The 26,030-nt window shown below is 45.1% G+C and overlaps 1 protein-coding gene across 10 annotated transcripts in view; it reads right to left on the bottom strand.

Annotated features, from left to right (window-relative positions):
• Positions 1-26,030, bottom strand: part of NLGN1 (neuroligin 1) — a 657,716-nt gene that overhangs the window by 437,371 nt on the left and 194,315 nt on the right. The gene's annotated exons all lie outside the window — the stretch shown is intronic.

Raw genomic sequence — 26,030 nt, 5'->3', positions numbered from 1 at the left:
TGATACCGTTAGCCAAGAGGGAGTGCTCTTTTTTAATTTTATTTTTGCTTTGCATAAAGGGGAGGAACATGCATTGTGCTTTGGCATGTTTATCTCTTACAAATAGCTATTTATTTACTGGCTACAAGCCAAGTGAGTATTTGCAGTTCTCATTGTGTGTTTTTTCCCTCCTATTTGGTTTAGCTTTCTACTAGGCTAAACTCATTGTGGATGATCAGAACTCTTAAGGCCAATTGTTGCTTCCTTTAACCCAATGCCAATAATACAGTTCTGAAAGGAAAGCAACCTTGTGTCACCCAGTTTGAAAAATTCAGAGCCGACTACTAAAAAGGAAAACGCAGAGCTAATGTTTAAAGCAAGATGCAAGGAATAAGCATTTTTCAGGATAAAAGTCACTTTGTAGGATGGTATCTCTTTTTTTTGTCATTATGGAGAGCAGATGGCAAGGTGCAACCACAGATTGGCTGCGTCAGTGTATTTGCACCAAGCCAACTCTGCGTTCTGCCACCAACCTTACCCCACTTCTAGCTTTCGATAGAGAGGAAAGCAACGCAGCAGTTCTTTGAATCTATTGCCCATCTTGCTGTTTGCTTTGCTTTGCCCTCTCTGGAAATAATATCTGCTATAACTGAGCTGAAATTTCTCAGAAGGTATTTTTCTGATGAGATTTCTAAGATTTTGCTTTTTCCTACGATGCTTGAAAAAGACCACTTTTTCTCTGAATAGTCAATATATTTGTGTGTGTGTGTGTGTGTGTGTGTGTGTGTGCTTATGGTCACCAGCCCCACAAAACCCTGGAACAATGAAAGAATCTGGGGCACTGTGGAGGATGCAAAATACTGGCCAAGCTGTCAACATTTTACAGAAAAAGCAGCACCAAATATATATATTGAAAAATAGGATATTATATATTTCTCAGCCTCCCTCCCCAGTTTCTATGCTCACAAATAGGGTGGACTATTATGAGAGGCTATCTGTATACAGCTGTTCAAAATCTTGCCTGAATGGCTTTAGTTTTTTCTGATTCTCCCAGAAACTACTTTGACATAATCCTGGTGTGTGTGTGTGTGTGTGTGTGTGTGTGTGTGTACCCAGTGCTCTGGCTGGTCCCCAACACTATGTGTCCACTACATAGGTAAAAAAAAAAGGCAAAGGACCCCTAGACAGTTAAGTCCAGTCAAAGGTGACTATGGGGTGGAACGCTCATCTCGCTTTCAGACCGAGGGAGCAGGCGTTTGACCACAGACAGCTTTCCGGGTCATGTGGCCAGCATGACTAAACTGTTTCTGGTGCAACGGAACACCATGATGGAAATCAGAGTGCACAAAAATACCGTTTACCTTCCTGCCACAGCAGTACCTATTTATCTACTTGAACTGGTGTGCTTTGAACTGCCAGGTTGGCAGGAGCTGGGACAGAGCACCAGGAGCTCACCCAGTCACGGGGATTCGAACCGCCGACCTTCTGATGGGCAAGCCCAAGAGGCTCAGTGGTTTAGGCCACAGCGCCACCTGCATCAAGCACAGTGCAGCACAGTACAGCCTGATACCCTTTGGCCTCTGGTATCCCATCAGGCCCAGCCAGCATAGCCATTGGTCAGGGATGATGGTAGTTGTCACCCAAGATTCCTGGAGGGCAACAGGATGAGGCAGGTTAATACAGCCCATGATATGCAAGAATATTTCCTGAAAGTATGCAAGAACCTCATATGCTGGGCAGTAGTTTGCTGGTTGCAATAAGAGATTAGCTCAAAGCTCCATCCACTTTCAAGTCCAAAATATATTTTGTTTGCAAAAGAATTTTTTTTAAAAAAGCCATTAAAGAACGATTGGGAGGGGGGAATCTTCTCCCCAAAGATAGAATAGAATTTTGCCCCCCTGAGGCAGACCAAGTGGTTTTCCTTTCGCCGTGGCTGCATTTCTAATGCCTTTATCAATGGGAATAAGCATGCATTCCTCTTCTACTGTGAAGGAAAGTGAGATCACGTCAGAAATTTAGGCTACATCAACATGACAGCACAGTAAGGTCAATTCAGGATCAGAATAGAAAGCTGAACATTAGAATGGGGAGAGCCAGGAAAAGGTTGCAAATATTACTAAAAATTACGTATGGGCAATATTACAGTGTCCTAAAAGCTGTACGAACTTGCAGATTATATCATCCAGTCATGTGTAAGAGGAGGAAAAACAGATTTCTATGGCATCTAAATTTTTAATGGATATTACATTGCTACCTGGGATGAGATGAGCTTTCAGGGTGGCTCTGAGGAAAAAGAAAGAAATTCATCTCTCTCTCTCTCTTTTTAAAACTGAGTGAGTGACAGGCATGAATCATAACATGGTGCCTAAGTGGAATTCAGACAGGTGCAGACTTGGCTTGGAATGCTTTCAATGACGCTGCACATGTCAACTCAAAATGAAGTCCCACTGAGCTAAATGGAGCTCACTCAAAAATCCAATATCCAACAAGAGTGGGAAGCAGGGATGGGGAACCAGCAGCCCCCCTCATCTTCTTGGACTCCAACTCCAATCAGCTCCAGTCATCAAGGAAGCTAGAGTCCAGCAAGATCTGGAGGACTGCACATTCTAGCCTCACCTTCCCTGCTATTCCACCGCTGTTATCTCACCCACCCCATCACCCACAGTACATCTGAAGAAGTGTGCATGCACACGAAAGCTCATACCAATAACAAACATAGTTGGTCTCTAAGGTGCTACTGGAAGGAATTTTTTTATCTTGTGCTTTCACTGTGTTACCAGCCAGTGAACAGGAATGGATACATGCAGGACAGGTCTTTGAATGAACAGTCAGCTAGGGCAACAGAGTGGCTGGACATGACTCCTAAATCCAGTACTGTCTAAACTAAGGGAAGGAAAAGGTAAAGGACCCCTGGATGGTTAAGTCCAGTCAAACGCGAATATGGGGTGTGACGTTCATCTTGCTTCAGGCCCAGGGATCCGGTGTTTGTCCACAGACAGCTTTCCAGGTCATGTGGCCAGCATGATTAAACCGCTTCTGGCGCAATGGGACACCTTGATGGAAGTCAGAGCGCACAGAAACGCTGTTTACCTTCCTGCCACAGTGGTACCTATTTATCTACTTGCACTGGCATGCTTTCGAATGGCTAGGTTGGCAGAAGCAGAGACAGAGAAACAGGAGCTCACCCCATCACAGGGATTCAAACCACTGACCTTACGATCAGCAAGCCCAAGAGGCTCAGTGGTTTAGACCACAGCGCCACCCGCATCGCCTTGTCTAAACTAAGTAGCAGTGGATCATGATGCTCTCAGGCAAAGGTACCAGGTGCCTGATCTTATAACTACATGTGCCAGGATTGAACCTGGGGTCATCTGTATGCACCATTTATGCTCTGCCACTGAGCCTAGCTTGTTCTGCATCTGATAAATCTATGACTGCTATCTTAATAGAATTCTTACACTCTGTTCAGCCCAGACACTGAGATCCAGCACCAAGGGCCTTCTGGTGGTTTCCTCACTGCGAGAAGTGGAGCCAGACAAAGGGCCCACAACTCCCATCAGATGTCAAGGAAATGAGTATATCCTTTAGAAGACATCTGAAGGCAGCCCTGTATAGGGAAGCTTTTTCATGTGTAATGTTCTACTACGTTGGAAGCCACTCATAGTGGGTGGGGCAACAACAGCATTGGTCCATCTAGCATCACCTCCAAGTTCTGGATCCAAAGTAGCTCCAGCCTTCCTAAGTAAGAGTCACTCTGATTAGAGATGTTATTGACAGCTATCAATGGCTACTAGCTATGATGGTCGTGCTCTACCTCCACATTTGGAGGCAGCAATGCTCCTGAACACCAGTTGCTGAAAACCACAGGAGTATGTATTATTTATTTATTTATTTATACATACATACATACATACATACATACATACCGCACCAATCTGGCTGGGTATCCCCAGCCACTCTGGGCGGCTACCAACAGGATATTAAAAACACAGTAAAACATCAGACATTAAAAGCTTCCCTAAACAGGACTGCCTTCAGCTGTTTTCTAAAAGCCCGATACTTGTTTATTTCTTTGACATCTGATGGGAGGCCGTTCCACAGGGCGGGCGCCACTGCCGAGAAGACCCTCTGCCTGGTTCCCTGTAGCCTCATTTCTCACAGTCAGGGAACCACCAGAAGGCCCTCAGAGCTGGACCCCAGTGTCTGGGCTGAACAATGGGGGTGGAGACGCTCCTTCGGATATACTGGGCCGAGGTCGTTTAGGACTTTAAAGGTCAGCACCAACACTTTGAATTGTGCTCGGGAATGTACTGGGAGCCAATGTAGGTCTTTCAAGACCAGTGTAATGTGGTCTCAGCGGCCATTCCAAGTCACCAGTCTGACTGCAGCATTCTGGATTAGTTGTAGTTTCTGGGTCACCTTCAAAGGTAGCCCCACGTAGAGTGCATTACAGTAGTCCAAGAGAGATAACCAGAGCATGCACCACTCTGGTGAGACAGTCTGCAGGCAGATAGAGTCTCAGCCTGTGCACCAGATAGAGCTGGTAGACAGCTGCCCTGGAGGGGATGCATGCAAAGTTGGTGCTCTACCACTAAGCTGCAACCCTCCCTGAAACACTGTCTGTAGCAGCTCTCATTAGGAGAGCCCTTGGGCTGGGTCTGTAAGACATCTGGTGAGTACAGTTCCAGTCCTGTCTTGTACACACTGGCGGAACTAAACAAATAGTAAAAGAAAATTACTATATAGCTACTGTGAACCTCCAGGAGAGGGTAAGATAAAACCTGAGACGTACCAAAACAAATCAGCAAACTATGGCTAAGCTATCTTGCACATTATTATCCAAACATCACATATCACCCTCTTTAAGGATACCCAGAGGCACAAGATAACCCTTTGTGTGGGTTTTTTTGCTCTTTAACAGCTGTTAGGTTTCAATCAAGTGAAGGATGGATGTGGTGCAGCTACAGATACTAAATGGCCCTATAAGCACCAATAGCACAGATCAGCTGTGAGATGCCAACTCCGCTGATCAGCTGCTAAGTGTTCTGATAAGTGATGTCAGCATTAAAGCACCAACCCTGTTTGTGCCCGAGGCCAAATGAGTTTGAACTTGTGTTGTGCATTTCGTTGCTCTATATGCAAATGTGGTACACGACCAGATGCTCGCAGCACTGAAGTCCTGCAATTTTGGACAATTTTCCTGTTTTCTAAAGAGCTTAGATTACTGGGATTAAAGTGTGTTTACTGATGTACTCAACACAAGAACATAAATATATGTCTAGGCATGAGTCAACTTTCCACTGAGGTAATCACTTCAATCCCAAACGTATTTATTTGGTGCCAAGGGCCTATTTTCAGGAGCATTCTCATGGCATGACCGGTGGGAACAGGCAGGAAAAATATATATATCAATGCAAGTGTTTGAGTATGTTGCCCACCTCTTTTGCCCCAGCATTTTTCTTTTCTGGTAGGGATCCTGTAAAGAGTTGCATTTTGGGCAGAAATTCAACCAGCGCGGCTTGTCCCAGCAAGAAGCCACAACAATGGGAAAAGATGTGCTTTTAAAATAGGCTGTTGGTGACAGCTATTAAATGCATGGGAGCCTTCGCAGGAAAAAAGAGTTGGCAACATTTCACTAGGCTCCTGCAGCTGTGGCCTGAGTGACAGCAATTAGAAGGTGCTCGGCAATTTGGGGGGCTCAAAGATAAATGCAGATGACTACTAATTGCTGCAGAACAAAGCCAGTTGCAATGTTGTCAACTGCAAGCTCCAAATTCAGCCCCTGAAGCCTTTGGGACTCTTCCCGCATTCCCTTCCCAGGCACACCACCGACCAGCTTTGCATCTTCTTTGAGTTTATTTGTTAAGGCTGAAATGTGTCCTTAAACTCTGGCAATTCCTCCTGCTTCTTGGGATGGAGGACAGAGAGGGGCGTACGAGTGTGTGTCAAATGCACACAAAGGTAAAATTTGCATCAATTGCTCCACCCACTTTTGCCTCTTGCCCCGCCCAGCACTGGCATGTGGCCAACCCAGAAGTAAATGTAACCCTTGGGGGGAAATACCCCCCAAAGACACACATCTTAGAACAGGCATAGGCAAACTCGCCCCCCCCCGATGTTTTGAGACTACAAATCCCATCATCCCTGACCACTGGTCCTGTTAGCTGGGTATGATGGGAGTTGTAGTCCCAAAACATCTGGAGGGCCGAGTTTGCCTATGCCTGTCTTAGAAGCAAATGTCCGAGGAATGAGCTTAGCACTGTAAGTGCCATAGCCAGCTCATCCCTGGGACATTCCAGGATCAAATCAGAAGATAGGGTGGCTTCTGTAATTCCAGGAATGTCCCAGGAAAATAGGGACAGTTAGAAGATATGTGGTCAGCGACGCCTGTATAGCTCTGTGCACAGCATTTTGCAAGTCCTGACAAACAGGTGATTTTGGCATAAATGGGTTAATTCTGGCATAAATGGGTTAAGTATGTTAGGAGGGATGGCACACAAAAGGAGAGAGGGTGCTCCTGTAGCCTTGGTGCTTCTGAATAAATGCCTACGTACACAAGACAAATTGGACCAGTCCACTTTTTCCCCCTTCTACACCCATCAAATTTGTGACATTCTAGTACATCACAAATCCCAACCTCAGGTAAATGCAAATTTCATCTTGCTTTGAGGAGAAAAAGAACAAGCAATTGCTGGGGTGGAGGGGGGGGGTGAAGCATGTTTGTAAGAAATAAATGAAAAGGAAACTCCCCGTCACAAAGTTGGATACAATGTGAAGTGTTATCTCTTTCGGAACACATTCGGCTGAAATGCACCCCAACTTTCTTGTGTCACCCCATGGATTTTTTTTTTAAAAAGCTCAGGCTAATTATTCTTCAAAATATCCTCCTGTTCAAGACTGATTGAGCTCAGGACATTTCCATAGAAACCGTTTCATATAGCACATGTACAGCGGACATTTGTTGCTTTATTTAAAAAAAATAGCAGCAGGGTGTTATCAGCTTCAGTAGAAAGTTCTCTTGCATGGGTAGCATTTCTTTTTATTTATTGGTAGCATTTATTAATGTAGAAAGCTGCCTAATCAAGCCATTGGTCCTTGTGTAAAAAATAAATAAAAAACAACTGTCCTCCTCCTTCCCCAACATCTTTTGGGGCAAAGACATGCCTAGGCATGCTCAGAAATCTGTAGACAGCAAAATCTGCTCTATGCCAAATCCAAAGGAGGCTTCTCCATTTCAATTTTTCTCCCAACGACTTGACAATCTAATGTTCATGCCGAAAGCAGCCTGAAGTAACTATTGAGAAATTCAAACACTGCCCTTTGCCACAACAGAGTAGCCAGCTTGGCACACAAGATTTAAAACAGATATTTCCATACAACTCATGATAAAAAGCAGCAGCATTGAACTATTCATAAGTTTTAGCAAACCACAGTTTCCCTCATTCAAAAGCCTGCTGGAAGAGATGCTCTTCAGACATGAAACTGTCACTGAAAAAATGTTTGAACAGCCCCTAGTGCACTTTATTCTATGCAGGGATGACCAGTTGGGCTTCAGACACTGATCTTAATATATGGGCAGGCTGGTACAAGAGAGGCTTTCTTGGGTATTAGGAAACCAGGCTGCTCAGGGTTTAAATGCCTGGAAAACAGCAGGCAACCAATGAAGTTGTCTTTAAATAGGGAGTTACAGGAGATCAGCCTGCTGCTTCCATTTGCACCCTGTCTGCCACATTTTAGACTGGTTATAATTTGTGAGCTGTCTTCAAGGGCAGCCCCACATAGACCTCATTACAGTAGTCCAACCCGGAGCTGGTCAGAACATGAGCGACCATTGCAGGCTGTCCCTACCCAGGAATAGCTGAGGCATCTGTTGAAGCTGCCTATTGGCACTCCTAGCCACCAAGGCCACCTGAGTCTCAAGTGATGGGGCTGGTTCAAGGAGTATCCACCAAGGAACATCTTCCTGCACCTTCAAGATTGGTAGGGCTCCATCATGAATGGGCCACTCTGCCAACTTCCAGACACAGAGACTGCCCTTCTACAGTGCCTCTACCTTCTATGGATTCAGCTTCAATTTTCCAGCCCACATCCAGCCTATTATCACCTCCAGAAGCAAACCTGCACAGCCCCTCCTAATGCAGATGGAACAGGGAGATAGTGCCAGGTGTTGTCAGCAAATCAGTGAGACTTTGCTCCAAATCTCCCAGTGACTAGCTTCATATAGATGTTAAGCAGCACAGATGACAGTATTTGAACCTATGGGCCCCAATAACCAGCAGCTGTCCCCCTGCCTGGTTATTCCCCTCTGTATAAGATCCTAGCCTAGGCTGCTGCCCTCAGTGTCCTGAAACCCTGAACTACCTGGTGGCAAATCAGTATGTCAAGTCCTGCACTCACCTACATGTCCACATCTTGCAGCATCCAAGCTAAGATCCATCAACAGGGGCAGTTGAACAGACACAGGCCCTCACCAGTGCCACCCTTTTATATTATGCATGATGATTGCAGCATCTTGGCCTGATGAAGCATGTTACCCTCACCTGCTGAGGAATCACACACCTCCTCCCAGAGCGAGTGAGCCCCACCTGGCCAGCTAGGGAGCTGGGCTGTGGGCCCTTGCCTGCTGGAGAGCCCTACCTGCTTCTCCCTATGCCTCAGAGCCAGCCATAATTGTGGAGGAATGGCTCCCTGTGCACTGACCCCCATCGCCTCACCATGCTCCATCACCCCTTAAGTACTTCCTACAACAACCTCTCCTTCCCCAGCCCTGGAGTGTCCCAGTCTCCACTACACCTCTCGTCTGGAACCTCTTCTTCCTCCTTGTTGTCCTGCCAGTTCATGACACTCAACAAGAATCAATTGCCAATCTGCCCAGCTTCTGTACATAAGAGACGCCATCTTGCCCTTTGCCTTGTCTTGCCCCAGCCCTGTCCATATAGTAGTAGTAATAATAATAATAATAATAATAATAATAATAATAATAATAATTTATTTACTCTGCCCATCTGGCTGGGTTTCCCCAGCCACTCTGGGCGGCTTCCAGCTGAATATAAAAAACAATACAGCATCAGACATTAAAAATTCCCTAAACAGGGCCACCTTCACTTGTCTTTTAAAAGTAAAATAGTTGTTTATTGCCTTGACATCTGGTGGGAGGGCGTTCCACAGGATGGGCACCACTACCGAGAAGGCCCTCTGCCTGGTTCCCTGTAACCTCACTTCTCACAGCGAGGGAACTGCCAGAAGGCCCTCGGCACTGGACCTCAGTGTCTGGGCTGAACGGTGGGGATGGAGACACTTCTTCAGGTATACTGGGCTGAGGCCGTTTAGGCAAAGCAAATCCAGTTCTTTCTGATCCCTGTTGTTTATCTGAACTTTCTTCAGCCTTGTCCAGTTTCTCAAATTGAAACATTACAGCTTTTTTTTTAAAAAAAAGAAGAAGCATGGAACTCATACAGAGTCAAGTACCAGAGGCAGCTGGAGCCTGGTCCTAATCTGATCAGCACTTTCCTCTGAACTGCTGTTAAATGCTATCACGGCAGGGCAATTGCATGCCCAGCACACCAACTTCCCAGGGATGTGCTGCTAACACTCATATATATATATATATATATATATGCAGGTTTTGGTGTCCTCGGGTGTCTTCCCGTGTAAAAGTTGGGGTGTCTAGGCGACGTTTCGACGAGGTCTCACTCGTCATCTTCAGGCTGGTGCTTTCGGCTTCTTGTTACTGGAACAGAGCGGGATCTCAGTGTTTGAGTTCCTATAAATACTGTAGAGGGGTGTGGTGTATTGCCTCAAAAGTTCTGGGCAGAGGGGAAGTTCCCAGGCTAGTGTTCTTTTCTTCTTTTGTTCCTTAATTACTTGAGGGATATCTTGAGTGATTTCTTGAGTGATATTCTGAGTACCACTTAGGTGGGTCATTAGGTGTGGATTAGTTGCTAAAGCCTTCGTGTCTTGACCTCTTGAATTTGTGAAGAGTTTTTCTGGGAAGATGGCTGTACTGCACTTAGTTGTGCTTTGGCTTGGCTTCGTGTATAGGGGCGAGCTGTGGTTTTGTGCCCTGTGCCAGCCAGATCTGTGTAGGGATTGCAGGGGGGTGCAGCATCCGGAGGTGCCACTATGGTTTGGTTACTGGATGGTGTCTGTAATTTATCTGTGGAGAGGGTCTGGGTTTGGGTCTGGTGTGGTTGATTGGTGGTGGCGTTCTGTGTGCCTCTGGATCTGGTGTCGGTTTTTGTGGGGAGGGCTAATTTCCAGATGTCTGGCAGGCGGGACGTGTCGTCACGCTTGTTCATGTTGTGAGGGTGTTTCTCTATCTCGATGGCTTCCATGATTATTCTCTTGTGGTGATGTTCCATGTTAAAGAGCAATTTGGAATCTGCAAAATTAATTTCGTGTCCTGTTTCTTTCATGTGTTGGAAAAGAGAGGAAGATTTTTCTTCTTTTTTGACGGCATTCTTGTGTTCTGCGATACGTGCATTTATTCGTCTGTTTGTTTGTCCAATGTACGTGGCTGGGCAGACTTTGCAGGGTATTTCATAGACCCCTTGGTTTTCCAACTGGATTTTATCTTTGGGGTTTCTGAGGATATTGGCTATTTTTTGGTTGGTGCAAAAGGCTGTTTTGATATTGTGTTTATGGAGGATTTTGCTAATTTTATCTGTAGTGCCCTTGATATAAGGAAGGAGGGCCATGCCATTGTTTTCTTCCGTGTCTTGGTTTTTGGGGGGTGTTTCTTTTTGGATTAGCTTCTTAACCCTGTTTTGCTGGTATCCATTGGCGATTAACACATTTGAGAGATTCTGTAACTCAGTTGTCAAGTGGTCTTTGTCAGCCAGGCGTTTGGTTCTGGAGATGAGGGTCTTGGCTACGGAGTTTATTTGTGCAGGGTGGTGGTGTGATTGAGCATGTAAGTAGCGGTTGGTGTGTGTTTTTTTCCGGTAGATAGTGTGTCCTAGGGAGCCATCAGGTTTTTTGTAGATTAGGACGTCAAGGAAGGGAAGCTGGTTGTTGGCTTCTATTTCCATAGTGAATTGTATTTTGGGGTGTAGGCTGTTGAGATGTGTGAGGAAGCTATCTAGTTTTTCTTTCCCGTGTGGCCAAATTACAAAGGTGTCGTCAACATATCTGAGCCAAAGTTTGGGTTTGTGTTCTGACTTGTCTAAAGCATTGGTTTCAAAGTGTTCCATGTACAGATTTGCGATGACCGGTGAGAGGGGTGATCCCATAGGTGCTCCTTCTATCTGTTTGTATCTTTGTCCATTGTGGATGAAGTACGTGTTGGTTAGGCAGTGGTTGGTCAGGTCCAGGATGTATTCGGGGGGATTGTATTTGTTTTGAATGGCTGTCAAGGCTTCATTAATGGGCACTTGTGTGAAGAGAGATACAACATCGAAGCTCACAAGTAGGTCATCGGGATGTAGGTTTTGCTTCTTTATTGTTTCTATGAACTGGAAGGAGTTTGTAACGTGTGAAGAGATGGATTCTGCATAGGGCTGAAGTTGCTTAGCGAGAAATTTAGCGAGATTTTGTAGAGGTGAGCCTATGGAGCTGACTATTGGTCTGAGTGGTGTTCCTTCTTTGTGTATCTTGGGGAGGCCGTAGAGTTTGGGGCATCTGGATGATTTTTCTCTGGGGATGATTCTTAGCTGGATTTCTTCACTGATAGGAGAGGCTTTTATTTTGGATTTGGTGGTTTTTTCCAGATAGGTGGTGGGATCTGTTTTTATAGGTTGGTAGGTAGGGTCTTGGAGTAGATTTGATAGTTTTGCTTGGTAGTCCGATGTGTTCATCACAACAGTGGCATTACCTTTGTCTGCTGGGAGAATGATTATGTTGTTGTCTTTCCTCAGGTTGGTGAGTGCTTTCTGTTCTTCTTTGTGTAAATTGCTTCTGGGTGGTTTGCTGGAGCAGAGGATGTTGGTGACTTCAAGTCTGATTTTATTGGCTTCATCTGGGTTGATTTTGGTTAGGCTAGCTTCGACTCCGCATATGATGTTTTCCGTGGGGATGCGTCTCGGGGTAACTGCAAAGTTGAAACCTTTGGAGAGTACTTTGGTTTCAGTTGAGGTGAGGATCCTGTCTGATATGTTATGTACTGTTTGTTTCATGGGTTGTTGTGGAGGGTGGCTGGGCTTCTGGCGTCTCTCTAGTTTGTGGAGTTTGTTGGTGTGTGTGTCTGTCTTATGTGAGGTCTCAGTTTCAGCTCTCCAGACGGCTAGTTGTTTGCATTTGTCCCAGAGTGCAGGGTGGATTTTGTTACAGAGTTTGAGGTGAAGAGTGAGCAGATCTTTGTTGGTTTGGTTTAGTAGGTATCTTTTCTTATGTAGTTCGTTTCTGATTAGGGATAGTTCAGTTCGTTTCAGGATCCTTTCGGTAGCTGGGGTTTTAGAGTGGAATTTAAGTTGGAAGCATGTGGGAATTAAGTTGTTGTCTCGGCAGTTGCGTAGGAACAAGAGATCACATAAGATGGTGGCTCTTCGGATTTCTAGTTTCTCGTAGGTTCTTGTCAGCTGGAAGGTTTCCTCCCCGTAGAGGTGAGATATTTGTTTTCGTAGATTTTCACGGGTACAGGAATGCAGGTTTTGGTGTCCTCGGGTGTCTTCCCGTGTAAAAGTTGGGGTGTCTAGGCGACGTTTCGACGAGGTCTCACTCGTCATCTTCAGGCTGGTGCTTTCGGCTTCTTGTTACTGGAACAGAGCGGGATCTCAGTGTTTGAGTTCCTATAAATACTGTAGAGGGGTGTGGTGTATTGCCTCAAAAGTTCTGGGCAGAGGGGAAGTTCCCAGGCTAGTGTTCTTTTCTTCTTTTGTTCCTTAATTACTTGAGGGATATCTTGAGTGATTACTTGAGTGATATTCTGAGTACCACTTAGGTGGGTCATTGGGTGTGGATTAGTTGCTAAAGCCTTCGTGTCTTGACCTCTTGAATTTGTGAAGAGTTTTTCTGGGAAGATGGCTGTACTGCACTTAGTTGTGCTTTGGCTTGGCTTCGTGTATAGGGGCGAGCTGTGGTTTTGTGCCCTGTGCCAGCCAGATCTGTGTAGGGATTGCAGGGGGGTGCAGCATCCGGAGGTGCCACTATGGTTTGGTTACTGGATGGTGTCTGTAATTTATCTGTGGAGAGGGTCTGGGTTTGGGTCTGGTGTGGTTGATTGGTGGTGGCGTTCTGTGTGCCTCTGGATCTGGTGTCGGTTTTTGTGGGGAGGGCTAATTTCCAGATGTCTGGCAGGCGGGACGTGTCGTCACGCTTGTTCATGTTGTGAGGGTGTTTCTCTATCTCGATGGCTTCCATGATTATTCTCTTGTGGTGATGTTCCATGTTAAAGAGCAATTTGGAATCTGCAAAATTAATTTCGTGTCCTGTTTCTTTCATGTGTTGGAAAAGAGAGGAAGATTTTTCTTCTTTTTTGACGGCATTCTTGTATCGCAGAACATCGCCTGCCAGACATCTGGAAATTAGCCCTCCCCACAAAAACCGACACCAGATCCAGAGGCACACAGAACGCCACCACCAATCAACCACACCAGACCCAAACCCAGACCCTCTCCACAGATAAATTACAGACACCATCCAGTAACCAAACCATAGTGGCACCTCCGGATGCTGCACCCCCCTGCAATCCCTACACAGATCTGGCTGGCACAGGGCACAAAACCACAGCTCGCCCCTATACACGAAGCCAAGCCAAAGCACAACTAAGTGCAGTACAGCCATCTTCCCAGAAAAACTCTTCACAAATTCAAGAGGTCAAGACACGAAGGCTTTAGCAACTAATCCACACCCAATGACCCACCTAAGTGGTACTCAGAATATCACTCAAGTAATCACTCAAGATATCCCTCAAGTAATTAAGGAACAAAAGAAGAAAAGAACACTAGCCTGGGAACTTCCCCTCTGCCCAGAACTTTTGAGGCAATACACCACACCCCTCTACAGTATTTATAGGAACTCAAACACTGAGATCCCGCTCTGTTCCAGTAACAAGAAGCCGAAAGCACCAGCCTGAAGATGACGAGTGAGACCTCGTCGAAACGTCGCCTAGACACCCCAACTTTTACACGGGAAGACACCCGAGGACACCAAAACCTGCATTCCTGTACCCGTGAAAATCTACGAAAACATATATATATATATATATATATATACACACACACACACACACACACACACACACATATATATACATATATATACCATAAATATATATGGTTGTTTAAGGGTCTCCACCCATTGGCTGTGCTCATTTATTCTGCCATAGCCCTCTTCTGTGATTTGAAAGCAAAGAGGAGGTTTGTCATAGGAGAGCATAACTGTTCTATAACCAAGAGTTGAAAATATATCTTGCGTTCTGTAATGTGTGAAGTGGCAGACTCAGCACTGCGAGGCGTACACAGGTGTATGTATTTGTGTAAATGTGCACTTGAGATGAGGGGCATTTACACTTCGACTTGCATTTCAAACTTCTAAAGTTCCATGGAAAGGTACCTGAACCCTGAGTGCATGTAACTTTTCCAATTCAGGTGTCTCCTCTAGCCGATTATAATTGCATGGACAAAAGGAGCAGAGTTGCATGTACTATTCATCATCCTCCCCCCCCCCCCCGCCACCGCCGCCCCGGTGCCATGAAGCTCACTGGGGACTCGGCTACATTGGAAGAAAGGAAGAAAAAGGGTTTTATATGCGTTGTTTATGCATTTTAACACTGTGACACCAGATGGTGCTGTGGAGTTCCGTTTTTGCCAACCGGATCTCTCATACAAAGTTTGCAATGCATTTAACCAAAACTCTTCTTTGATCTGTCTAGATCCAGCCTGGGTGAGCTTGGAAATTATTAAACTGCTCTGGAAATTGGAGCTCTGTGAAGGGAATAAGGGTTCTCCTAACAACTCGGTACTCTCAACAAACTACAGAACCCATGATTCTTTGGGGGAAGCCATGACTGTTTAAAGGGGCCTAATGCTTTAAACATATGCTATGAAATGTGGCCAGCGTCTACCACTGCATCAGAGGTCAACAAGCAGAGAGGCCACATGGGACTCACAGCTCTCCCCTCCAACACCACTACTGCTCTGCTTCACTCAGAGGGCCTTCTTGGTAGTGGCACCTGCCCTGCGGAACGCCCTCCTGCCACATGCCAAAGAAATAAACAACTATCTGGCTTTTAGAAGACAACTGAAGGCAGCCCTGTATAGGGAAGTTTTAAATGTTTGATGTTTTACTGTGGTTTCATAATTGTTGGAAGCCAGTCAGAGTGACTGGGGCAGCCCAATCAGATGGGCGGCATATTGATGATGATGATGATGATGATGATGATAATATTCTTATTATTATTATTTGGCAACCACTCATAGCTGTGTAGCAACAACAACAACAACAACAACAACAACAACAACAACAACAACAACAACAACAACAACAACAACAACAACGTCTGTCCTGGCTCTAAGGTGCCAGAAAGCTTGGGAGAGGAGTAGATTTCCATGACCATCGACTACCCTACCTACTATTCTCTGGTTAAAACCCAAGTAACTGTGAGGAGGACTTATCCATGTGTTGAAAGAAAAACGGCATGGAAATGCAGATAAACAGAAAAGAAGCAAGATTAAAAACACCACAAAGCCTGTCAGGTTGGACCAGGAAGCTAAAACCGTAAGAGAGGAACAAGCAAATGCAGTGAAAACATTTACAGTAGGTTAGTGACTTTAATTTATTTATGGTCCTTTGTTTTATCATGCTTCCTTGGCAGACATCCCATCTCTCTGGAGTTTTAAGGAAAGCAATTCATTGGTTATTTTTGGATGCTTGCACTAACACTACTGGCAACTCAGGATGCCAAAGTGATTTAATAATACACTCTAAGGCAGCAAGGAACCCTCACAGACCTGAGTGTGGTCTTGTCATGTGGCTCTCATTTTGCCTTTCTGGTGTTATTTATCTGCTTTCCTTTTTTAAAGGCTATCAGGGAGCGCATACAAAACCATCCCTGCAATTTTCAAGTGCACCCTCTTAGGATAGTCAATGCACCAGAAATGTTCCATAGATATTATTTTGCATTTGTAATGTGTTTGCAGACACAGCCCAATTGTAAGGTTTGCCCAGAGTTAAAGAAGAGCAAACTTAATGGGCGTTACCAATAGTGGAATGGCATGGTGGGGCAGTGGGACTCACCTGAACTCTGATCGCTGCTGCTTCCCAGGAAGTAGAGAGGGAGGTGAGGTGGTGGCAAGGTTGGTGCGGTGCACATGTACTGGTGGAGACAATTTGATGCTCCCACAGTCTCACTCCTCCTTCCTGCATCCCTTGCTGAGAAGCACTGATGCAACCAGCTGGAGGTCAGGTGTGCATCGCTGTCGCACCTTGACACCCTCTACTGAGTGTTACTTCCCTGTAAATTGGGTCCTCCCTTAAAGAGGGCACGTATTGCAGTGAGGCCTGGAAAACCAACACCCTGTGTTGTGGGTGGGTATATTGGACAGTCACAATATCCGATTGGTAGGTCCCTCATAGCTGGGTGCAATCTGGCCAATGGGGCGCAGTCCAAATAGTTCGAGGGACCTATTTATACCCATGCACGTGAGCTTCCTCTTTCGGCGCGTGCATTCGGAACACTCGCCCACCTCTCCATATATTTAGGGCTTTGCACTTGACCTTGCTATGCCGTCGTGTGTCATCTGTCATTAGGACAGGGGCACGGCAGGAATTTCCCCCACTTGGCTGATTGGCTGTTGCCATTTGGGTTTCGCCTGCCGCGTAGCAAATCGTCACAACTTGTAAGGTTGCGGATAGGCTCTGGTTCAGGTGATAGGAATGGGAGAACGCTCTCGCCATCCCTATGTGAAGGGTATTCCGTTAAAGGAATCCAGGGACTCGATGGTTTGGTCAACCCCTGAGAGGGGGCTGTGCCTGTGCCTGAGTCCAGGGGGACATTTGGGTGGCGGGGATAGCTTGTTCCTAGCTTTTTGTCTACCCATGTGTTCACCCTTGGCTGACCTATGCTGGAACCCTGGGGCAGCGCTACCTGCATGGCAGGGAACTAGTCGAACCAGAGCCTATGCAACCAGTCACTTTCTGTAATCAATAAAGTTGTGGCCTAAATTCTGCCAAAAACCAAAACCAAAATTTGAGTCAAGTGTGAATTTGTTTAAGGGGGAGGTTTCTGGGTCTGAACCCACAAACACGTTTTAGGCTTGCACCTGCAGGCTGCAAACATATTCCACATCCATGCATTCTTATACCCAGGATTGTGCTGCTATTCTCTCAAGAGGGGCAGCCGCTTTCTTGTATGTAAAATGACCCTTTGTGCATAGAGTTGCACAGGAAGCAACAGACAGTGGCTCCCTGCAGCCCTTTTTAAAGCATTTGTGCCCTGCCAAGCAAAGGCACCATATTTTGAAGCTGCTCGCTTAACACTGTTAAAAGCAAGGGGGGAAATACGGCACAGTCCTTGTCATACCTCCTACGTACCATGGTTGAATGATCCCTTGGAAAGGTTTGTAGATCTGTCGATTAAGCCGCAGATTTACATTCTGTCCTGAGGACTAGATTGATGGGGTGGTAGGATTGAAATCATATGCCAACTCTCATCATGTACACCAGTCAGCCACCCTTGAGTAATATTAGAAGATTAAAAAAATAAACTTGCACTAGGAATGGGTTAATCTCTCCATTTGGGTTTCTTTTGGTTCCTTGCTCTTTCCAGTCATAAGATCAGTTCACCACATTTCTGCGTATTTATGATTTCTTTAAAAAAGCCCCTGCAAAAATTCATCTGCAAATTTCACTTAATAAACTTGCAATTTTGCCTATTGTATGCAACTTTGCGGAGCAGTTTTTCCCAAGAGAATGCATCTCAATGTTATTTTCACCCATATCCTCATTTTTATATACACTTTTATATACATATTTTTATATAGACATGGATTCCTGCTCATATTACTTGGTTGGAGAACCACATTGCAAATTTCAGGGATTGGCAAATTTCAAAGGACAGTTACGTTTTGATTCGTGTGTCATTTTTAGAAACTGTGAATTAGGCAGATTCACCTTTAAATGTGGAGTGAATTTAATTTTTCTGCCATCTCGACCCATGAGAATTTATCTGGTATTTTCTCTTCCCTTTTTAATGTTTTCAGTCCAATTTCTTTCCTCATTAATTGATGGAGAACAGTCCAAAAACACAGGAGAAATGTTGAGCAGGCACCAACACAAGGAGGAGCACAGGTTCCCCATCCCTGGTCTGGATCAACTGTACCATCCCTCTCCCAGGCAAGCCGAGAACCTGACGAGAATCAAATCCCTACATTGGTGGCTGGCAGGCGATGGAGGGAGCAGCTGTCTAGCCATTGATAGATCCCATCCTTAACACATAAACAAATTAGCAAGAAAGCGGTACTTCCAAATCACCTTTTTCATCCAGCAGAGTTGAAATAAGGCTTGACAATGACATTAATAAGGTAATACATTTCATTTAAAAACAAATAGAAAGGCAAATATTTATACGCTCACATTTGCTCACCAAGGCTACATGCAATTGCGTTGGTCAATATCACGAGGTAGCAATTTTACTGCAGAAATGATTGTAAATTGTCTCAGTCCTCCAGGGCAACTCTGGAAATTGAAACACTTTGTCACTTCAGTCTTAACCTGAGCTAAGGAAAATCAATAAAATATACATTTGGGGTGGGAGCATGGGCAGGAACACTTATGGCAGTGCAGTAGCTTGCTTGTTTATATTTCTTCCATAAGAATATATATTTTTATAATATTATAAGTACTGTGTGAAACTGGTTTTAGCTGAGGGCAGGATTCCCCATAACCACCAACATGGGAAAGCAACCCAAAATATTGCCCCATCTTGCATTATTTTGCCCTTGTAGGAATCCTTTCCAGTGTTGTGATTCCATCACGTTTGTCAATTTCCCCACCTCTATGAGTTGTTCCACACCTGTGGTTGCCAAGGTGGGAAATTAGACAACACCCCAGCACAAGTCAGCATTCTTACGGGTGAAAAGTATGGGGTGTTGAGTCTATAATGCAGAATGCAGTGCTTGGGGGTGGTTGCATCAAATGCTGAACTAGAGAAAATGGAGACCTGGGTTTGAATTCTGTCTTGGCCATGGCTGAGACCTTGTGATATCCAGGTAAGTCTTACTGAGAGTGAACCCACTGAAAACAAGGGAGTTAGGTTATTCCCACTATGGTAAGATGTACAGAATATCTGTTGAAATTTCATTAGCTACTGCTACATTTAAATTAGTGCATGCCTTTTTTTGCAGATTTGTGTTATTTTATCCTCTTTTTCAATTTTGGTCACAGGATTCTTTCTTTTGGGGGGAGCAGTGCAAGCAGCCACTCTAAATATTAGCAATATCATATCAAGTTACTTTCCTGCATGTAAGTGCATTTTTCCTACACGAAAGTGGTGTGTGCATAGGAATATCATCCTTTGTTAAGTGGAGCTGAAAGTTTTAGCCAGTAAGGGGCTTTTGCCTCTCCTATATTAGGGCTGAACAATTTGTGACCCATCCAAATCAAACACAGTCTACTGATTTTGTATGGTGGCCATCCAAGGATTCAGCAAACCTCTGGTTTTGCTGCCTGCCTGGGATTGCAAAGAAACAGGGAGGTGTAAAGCACAAGCAAAGCGACAAGCTTCTGGGCTGCATTTGGATCCGGGAGAGGTCGTTGTGCAAAATACATCATTTCCAAAATGGCAGAAGCTATTTAAAGGTTGCCACAAATAGAGATGGATGTACTCCACTTGGCTCACAGATTTAACTAGAAATGAGCCAAGCATCTTGACTTCAGTATTGATAATAACTCGGTTCTTTGCTGAACCAGCCCCCAGCAAAGCAAGAGAGTCATTTGTCTGTGGCTCACTAGTTGGCTGGTTTGAACAGCTTCCCCTCCAGAAAAGTGTAAGAAGCAAAAGCTCACCTCCTGCACCATAGAAAATCTTTGTGCAGATAGGCTCCCCTGTGATGATGGACTCTCTCCCTGCCTCCTCTTCAGCCCTAGTTTTCTGAGGGTGAGCCAGTGGTGGGAAGTCTTCTCCAGCTCAGAATAAAATCCAAGCTGGAGAAGAATCCATGGGCTTCTAATGTTCTTCACCCTCTTTTGAGAGATATATAACTGAGCCTGTGTTGCTGAAGATTGTTTCTGGACTGAGCCTGGAGAAGTTCACCAGCAAGTTCACTTGCAACAGGCAAGCAAGTTCCTAATGCAAACATAATGAAAACGCATGGTTTGGTTCTGGTTTGAGAAAAAGTTATGGCTTGTACTGGGGTAGCCAACACGGTACTCTCCTGATGTTGTTGGACTGCTCATCAGTCCCAGCCACCATGGCCAATTCTCAAAGATGAAGGGAGCTGTATTCCAGCTACATCTAGAGGGCATTACTTCAGCAACCCTGTTAGAGCAAAACTGTAAACTGTGGTTTGTTTCTAACCACAATTGAAAGCTTCTAATGAACTATGAGGGAGATGTGGGTGGCGCTGTGGGTTAAACCACAGAGCCTAAGACTTGCCGATCAGAAGGTCGGCGGGTCGAATCCCCCCAACGGGGTGAGATCCTGTTGCTCGGTCCCTGCTCCTGCCAACCTAGCAGTTCAAAAGCACCTCAAAGTGCAAGTAGATAAATAGGTACCACTCCAGCGGGAAGGTAAATGGTGTTTCCGTGCACTGCTCTGGTTCGCCAGAAGCGGCTTAGTCATGCTGGCCACATGACCCGGAAGCTGTACGCCGGCTCCCTCGGCCAATAAAGCGAGATGGACCACGACTGGACCTAATGGTCAGGGCTCCCTTTACCTTTAATTCACTATGAAGGGGTCCTGTAATGAGGGAACATGTGAGCCCAAGGTTCATGCCTCCCTGTGCACACAGTGCAAACCATGGTTTCTTGTGTCTGAACTGGACCAAAGTGTGCAAGAGGTAGATGGCCATTTATTTATTCCATTTACTGTTCATCCTTTTTTCCCCTTCCTAAAATGACTTCTGAAATGTTAGCCTGGAGTTTATGTTTTTGGCAGGGGGGATAAAAATAAGCTTTATGAGTTTCATATAATTTTTGAAGGCAGTTCATAGTCTGTGCTAATAATTCCTGACATTTCCATTAAAATAATGTACAGGGCTTTAGAGCTGCACCAAGTTCGCCTCTGCCAGTTTATAAGGATTTTTGTAATGTGCTCCAAATACATCATTATCACCTACAATTATAATTGCCGTTTTAATGAAATAATTACAAGCATACCACAGCAGATGCACAGATATAATTATCATAATTGCATAAATACCTGATTTTCAGCTAACAGTTACTTACAAGGAGCCTCTTGCAAAATTGGTAAAATGTCATCTACAGACGCTTGTCAGCAAATGAGTGATATGCATTTATATTTACTTATATGGCATATGATTTCATCCTATTAAATATGCTGTCTTCCCCTTGCCCCATGCCCAGCCAAAAATCTGTACTGGGAAGTTTTATAACAAGTACCAAAATCATTATTCAAGTGCTTGGATTTTAAGTCTATCTGAAATCCATCACTTAGCTTCATCAATGACCTAAAAAGACTCCCCATTGCCCTCATACATACAGAGCACCATAGAATTTGGCTCAGCATAGCATAGGTAAAGGTAAAGGTAAAGGTAAAGGGACCCCTGACCATTAGGTCCAGTCGTGGCCGACTCTGGGGTTGCAGCGCTCATCTCGCTTTACTGGCCGAGGGAGCCGGCGTACAGCTTCCGGGTCATGTGGCCAGCATGACTAAGCCACTTCTGGCGAACCAGAGCAGGGCACGGAAATGCCGTTTACCTTCCCACCAGAGTGGTACCTATTTATCTACTTGCAACTTGACGTGCTTTCGAACTGCTAGGTTGGCAGGAGCAGGGACCGAGCAATAGCTCACCCCATTGCGGGGATTTGAACCGCCAACCTTCTGATCGGTAAGTCCTAGGCTCTGTGGTTTAACCCACAGCACCACCCGTGTCCCTGCAGAGCATATCCCACATTAATTCAGTTGTTCCAAATGCATTCTGTGATTTCCTTGGAAGCTTGTTAGGGATTTGCCAATGTGTAAATTATGTGGCCAACCATCTTGCCCAACATTCCAATTGAGTATGTTATAGAGCAGGGGTCGGCAACCTGTAGCCCATGGGCCACAAGCAGCTCACGGGGGTTGTTTAAATGGCCCATGAGCCGCCCCCAAACCAAGTCGCCCGCACGGCAAGTCCCCGCATGCTGCACTAAACTAGCACAGCGTGGAGTGGGAACTCACTTCCACAGCACCGGAAATCACGTCTCAGCAGACGCAGACACCCGAAGTCGTATCAGCACAGACGTGATCTGGCCCACAGAGCAATCTCCATGGGAGTGAACCTGCCCAGGTGAGGTAAACCTTGTTGACCCCTGTTATAGAGGGACATCTCCATTCATGCTGGCAGAGAATGACGCTATATCTGCTACACCATTCAGCATTCCAATTAACACTTGACATTGCTGATTTGATTCTCCCCTTTTTGCTGCTATACCACCCTAAGGTAAGCCAAGGCCATTCGATCCAGGGTTCATAGTTAAACTATCTCCTCACTAACCATGAGATGTAACCAAGAATCCAATGTAATTGCTAAGGTGGAGGACAGCAGTTATTCAAGTCACAAAAAAGATGCCAAGGCAGATAGCACTCAAAGTGTTTTCCCAATTGAAATAAACCTTTCGCTTCCATCTTTGGAATGTTTATCAGCATTCCAGTGGTGGCATTTCATTCTGAGAACTTCAAGGAATGTTGGTGAATGTTCCATCATGCCAGTTTTTCCATGTGAAAACCGGGGAGTTGCTACAGATCTCCAAGTGTCCCTTTTTTCCAGGAACAGCTCTGGATTTACAAAACCCATCTCAGTATCTGATTTGTTCCCAGAATGTCCCACTTTCCCTTAGGACATCCCTATTTTCATCAGAGAAATGTTGGAGGGTATGGAGTTATGCAACCCCCGAGCCAAGGAGATAAGTAACTATACAACCTTGAGATGACATCTGAAGGCAGCCCTGTGTAGGGAAGTTTTTAAAATATTTGATTATGTTTTTATATATGTTGGAAGCCACCCAGTCCAATCTGTGCAGTATAAATTATTCTTATTATTAGTAGCAGCAGTATTAAATAGAACGTTCCTATTGTCATATGAGAAATGTTGATGGGTATGGTTCTATAGGCAACAAACAAGGGGCACAATACACAATTTAAAAAGCAAACTGCATGTATAATAAGCACAGAGACTTGATTACTCATAATGTGTAATGTGCAAAGATTACTCATAATGTGTAATTCCAGTTGGTAGGTACAGTGCTGCACTTCTGACAGAAGTCAGGAAGAGGCTATGGAGCCAGAGAGAGAGAGAGAGAGAGAGAGAGAGAGAGAGAGAGAGAGAGAGAGAGAGAGAGATGATGATGGTGACTTCATTCTGTATGGATGCAATCCTTAAACATGACTTCCTTAGACAGAAAAGAGAAATGGCTGGCATTTTCACATTTAGTCTGGCAGCAATACCATCAGAGCATTACCTTCCCCAGGAAGATGACTCCACAAAAGGATGCTAACTTTAAGCATTTTATGTTATTTCAAATACGTGGCATTAAGCTATTCTAACGGCATCTGATTGTGACTGGATGCAAAGGGCTGTGCTAGACGATGTTTGGTTCATTATCTTACAGCGTGTATTACTACCATAATAGCTCAAAAGGAAAGGTCTCTGTGGTATTTAAACAATAAAAAGGGAAAGGAACGAAACCTGGAACAAGCAGCACTTGAAACATCAACAACAAAATGAATATGTCTGGTAGTTTGTCACTGCACTGCTGGAGATTATGAGGCCAAATGCATTTCTGAAGATCTGCCAGAATGAATTGGGCTTCAGAGGTGTGTGTGTGTGTGCGCACGTACGCACATGCGCAGGTGCGCACACACACAGAGAGAGAGGCCACATTCACACCATACATTTAAAGTGCTATGATACCACTTTAAACAGTCACGACTTTCCCCAGAGAATTCTGGGAGCTGTAATTGGTTAAGGGTGCTACGAGTTGATAGGAGACTCCTATTCCCCCTCAGAACTCGGTATGGTTTAACCATTGCTCCCACTCCACAGGGAACTCTGGGAATTGTAGATTTGTGGGGGGGGGCATCTGTGCCCCACTTTCTGAAACTTGAATCAGTCCTGCCTTCTTCCTGAGATGGGGAAGGGCTTCTGAAAGCCAGAAAGGGCACACTAAAGAATTAAGCTAGGCTATTTTGTAAGACCACCTGCACCTGTGTGAATCTGCCAAAGCTCTGAGAGTTAGGGGTCACCACAGAAAAGGCCCACCGATCAAAATTGTGAGATTAGCAAGACCAGCTAAAGCCTCTGATCACAGAGGGTAGTGCATAATGTGAGAGGCTGGAGTACAGCATATCTACCAACATACCTACCCTCACGCAAAAACACCCCTCTCCAAAAAAGGGGGTATCTTTGGGGACAATGCTCCTGGCCACTCTTTGGGGGCTGTGTTTTTGCTGGAACCAAAACTGGACATCCCAGGATCCACTCAGAATCCGGGATGGCTTCTGTAATTCTGGGATGTCCCGCTTAAAGTGGAGCAGCTGAGGGGGTATGGTCTTGGCACACTGTGAAGCGTCAGAGTCTAAGGGAGCAGACCTATGCTCAAGCAGCTGACACAAAAGCAAGCCATTGCATGTTACACCAGATCCAAAGGCTATTCAGCAACAGGGCTGCTGTTGCTCTACCTAATACAGAACAACAACCCCCTGTGTTGCAAACTTAACACAACAAACAACACAAGCAACACGAAGACCAGTATACTAGATAGCACTGTAGTTCTTATGGCATAATATACATGATTTAGTACCACAAAAACAAAATGTGTACACTTGTAAATTCTCTAATATATTTGAAAACAAATGAACACATGTCTGTCAATCTTTGAAAGTCCCTAAAAGTATAATAAGTCTATGGTTGAAGCAAAGTAATAGATGCTATCCCGTGGGCTAAGAGGTAAAACTTTTTAGGTGTTCATGGTGCTGAAGAAGTAAGTGAATAACAACGTAGGACAGTGATCCCGGATAATCTGACTGTTTCGATGGAATCTTCTTCAGCACAACCCATAGATTAGAAAAATGCACAAGGAGCAGTGGTCATGACGATATGTAACTACTGCCTGGCAGAGGGGAAAGAAGCCTTTAAAATAGTGCCTTATGCCTGGTTGATCACATGATCAAGCTAAAATCCCGCCTCTCTGGTTCTGCCCCTGCCACACTCCCAGAATGACTTGTTTTGGGGACTCACACCGGCTTCAGCCAATTTCCGCTAAGCTCCAGTATTGAGCAAATTATGCCAGGCTATCTTCAGCTGAGCCAGGATTGGGCACTTAACACCCGCTAAGGACAGCTGAGCCAGCAATTCACTGTATCCTAAGCAGCTCATCCTGGCAGATTTTGCCATGAGATTTCCTGCGAAGTTGTTCAGGACTCTGGGGTTTCGTCTCTCCCTCATTTCAGGACTGGAATGAAAATCAAGTAGTATGGAGGTGTATTGCAGACAAGAAACATACACATGTGCAGGTGGGCGATACCAAACGGTGGCGGGAAAAACGTTATCAAAACATCACACAAACTCTCTGCATGACAGCAAACATAATAGACTGTGACAAATTTACCAGACTGCTCTGGCACTGACAGCAAATCCAGGGATGGCAAGGAATGCAAAAACCAACAGGCTGAGGAAAGTGGAGATAACCAGACACCACGACGCCAAGCTCAACAACGGGTTTTGTTTGGTTTTTTTTAAAGGAATGCTAGAAATACTGTGGTACCACAGGTTAAGAACGGTTTCAGGTTAAGAACGGACCTCCAGAATGAATTAAGTTCTTAACCCGAGGTAAAGGTAACAGTAAAGGTACCCCTGACCATTCGGTCCAGTCGTGGACAACTCTGGGGTTGTGGCGCTCATCACGCTCTATAGGCCAAGAGAGCCAGCGTTTGTCCGCAGACAGCTTCTGGGTCA

This window comes from Podarcis liolepis (assembly GCF_965112155.1).
Source record: "Podarcis liolepis genome assembly, chromosome: 5".
NCBI classification, from domain to species: Eukaryota; Metazoa; Chordata; class Lepidosauria; order Squamata; family Lacertidae; genus Podarcis; species Podarcis liolepis.
This window is presented reverse-complemented; position numbering and strand designations above follow the sequence as displayed.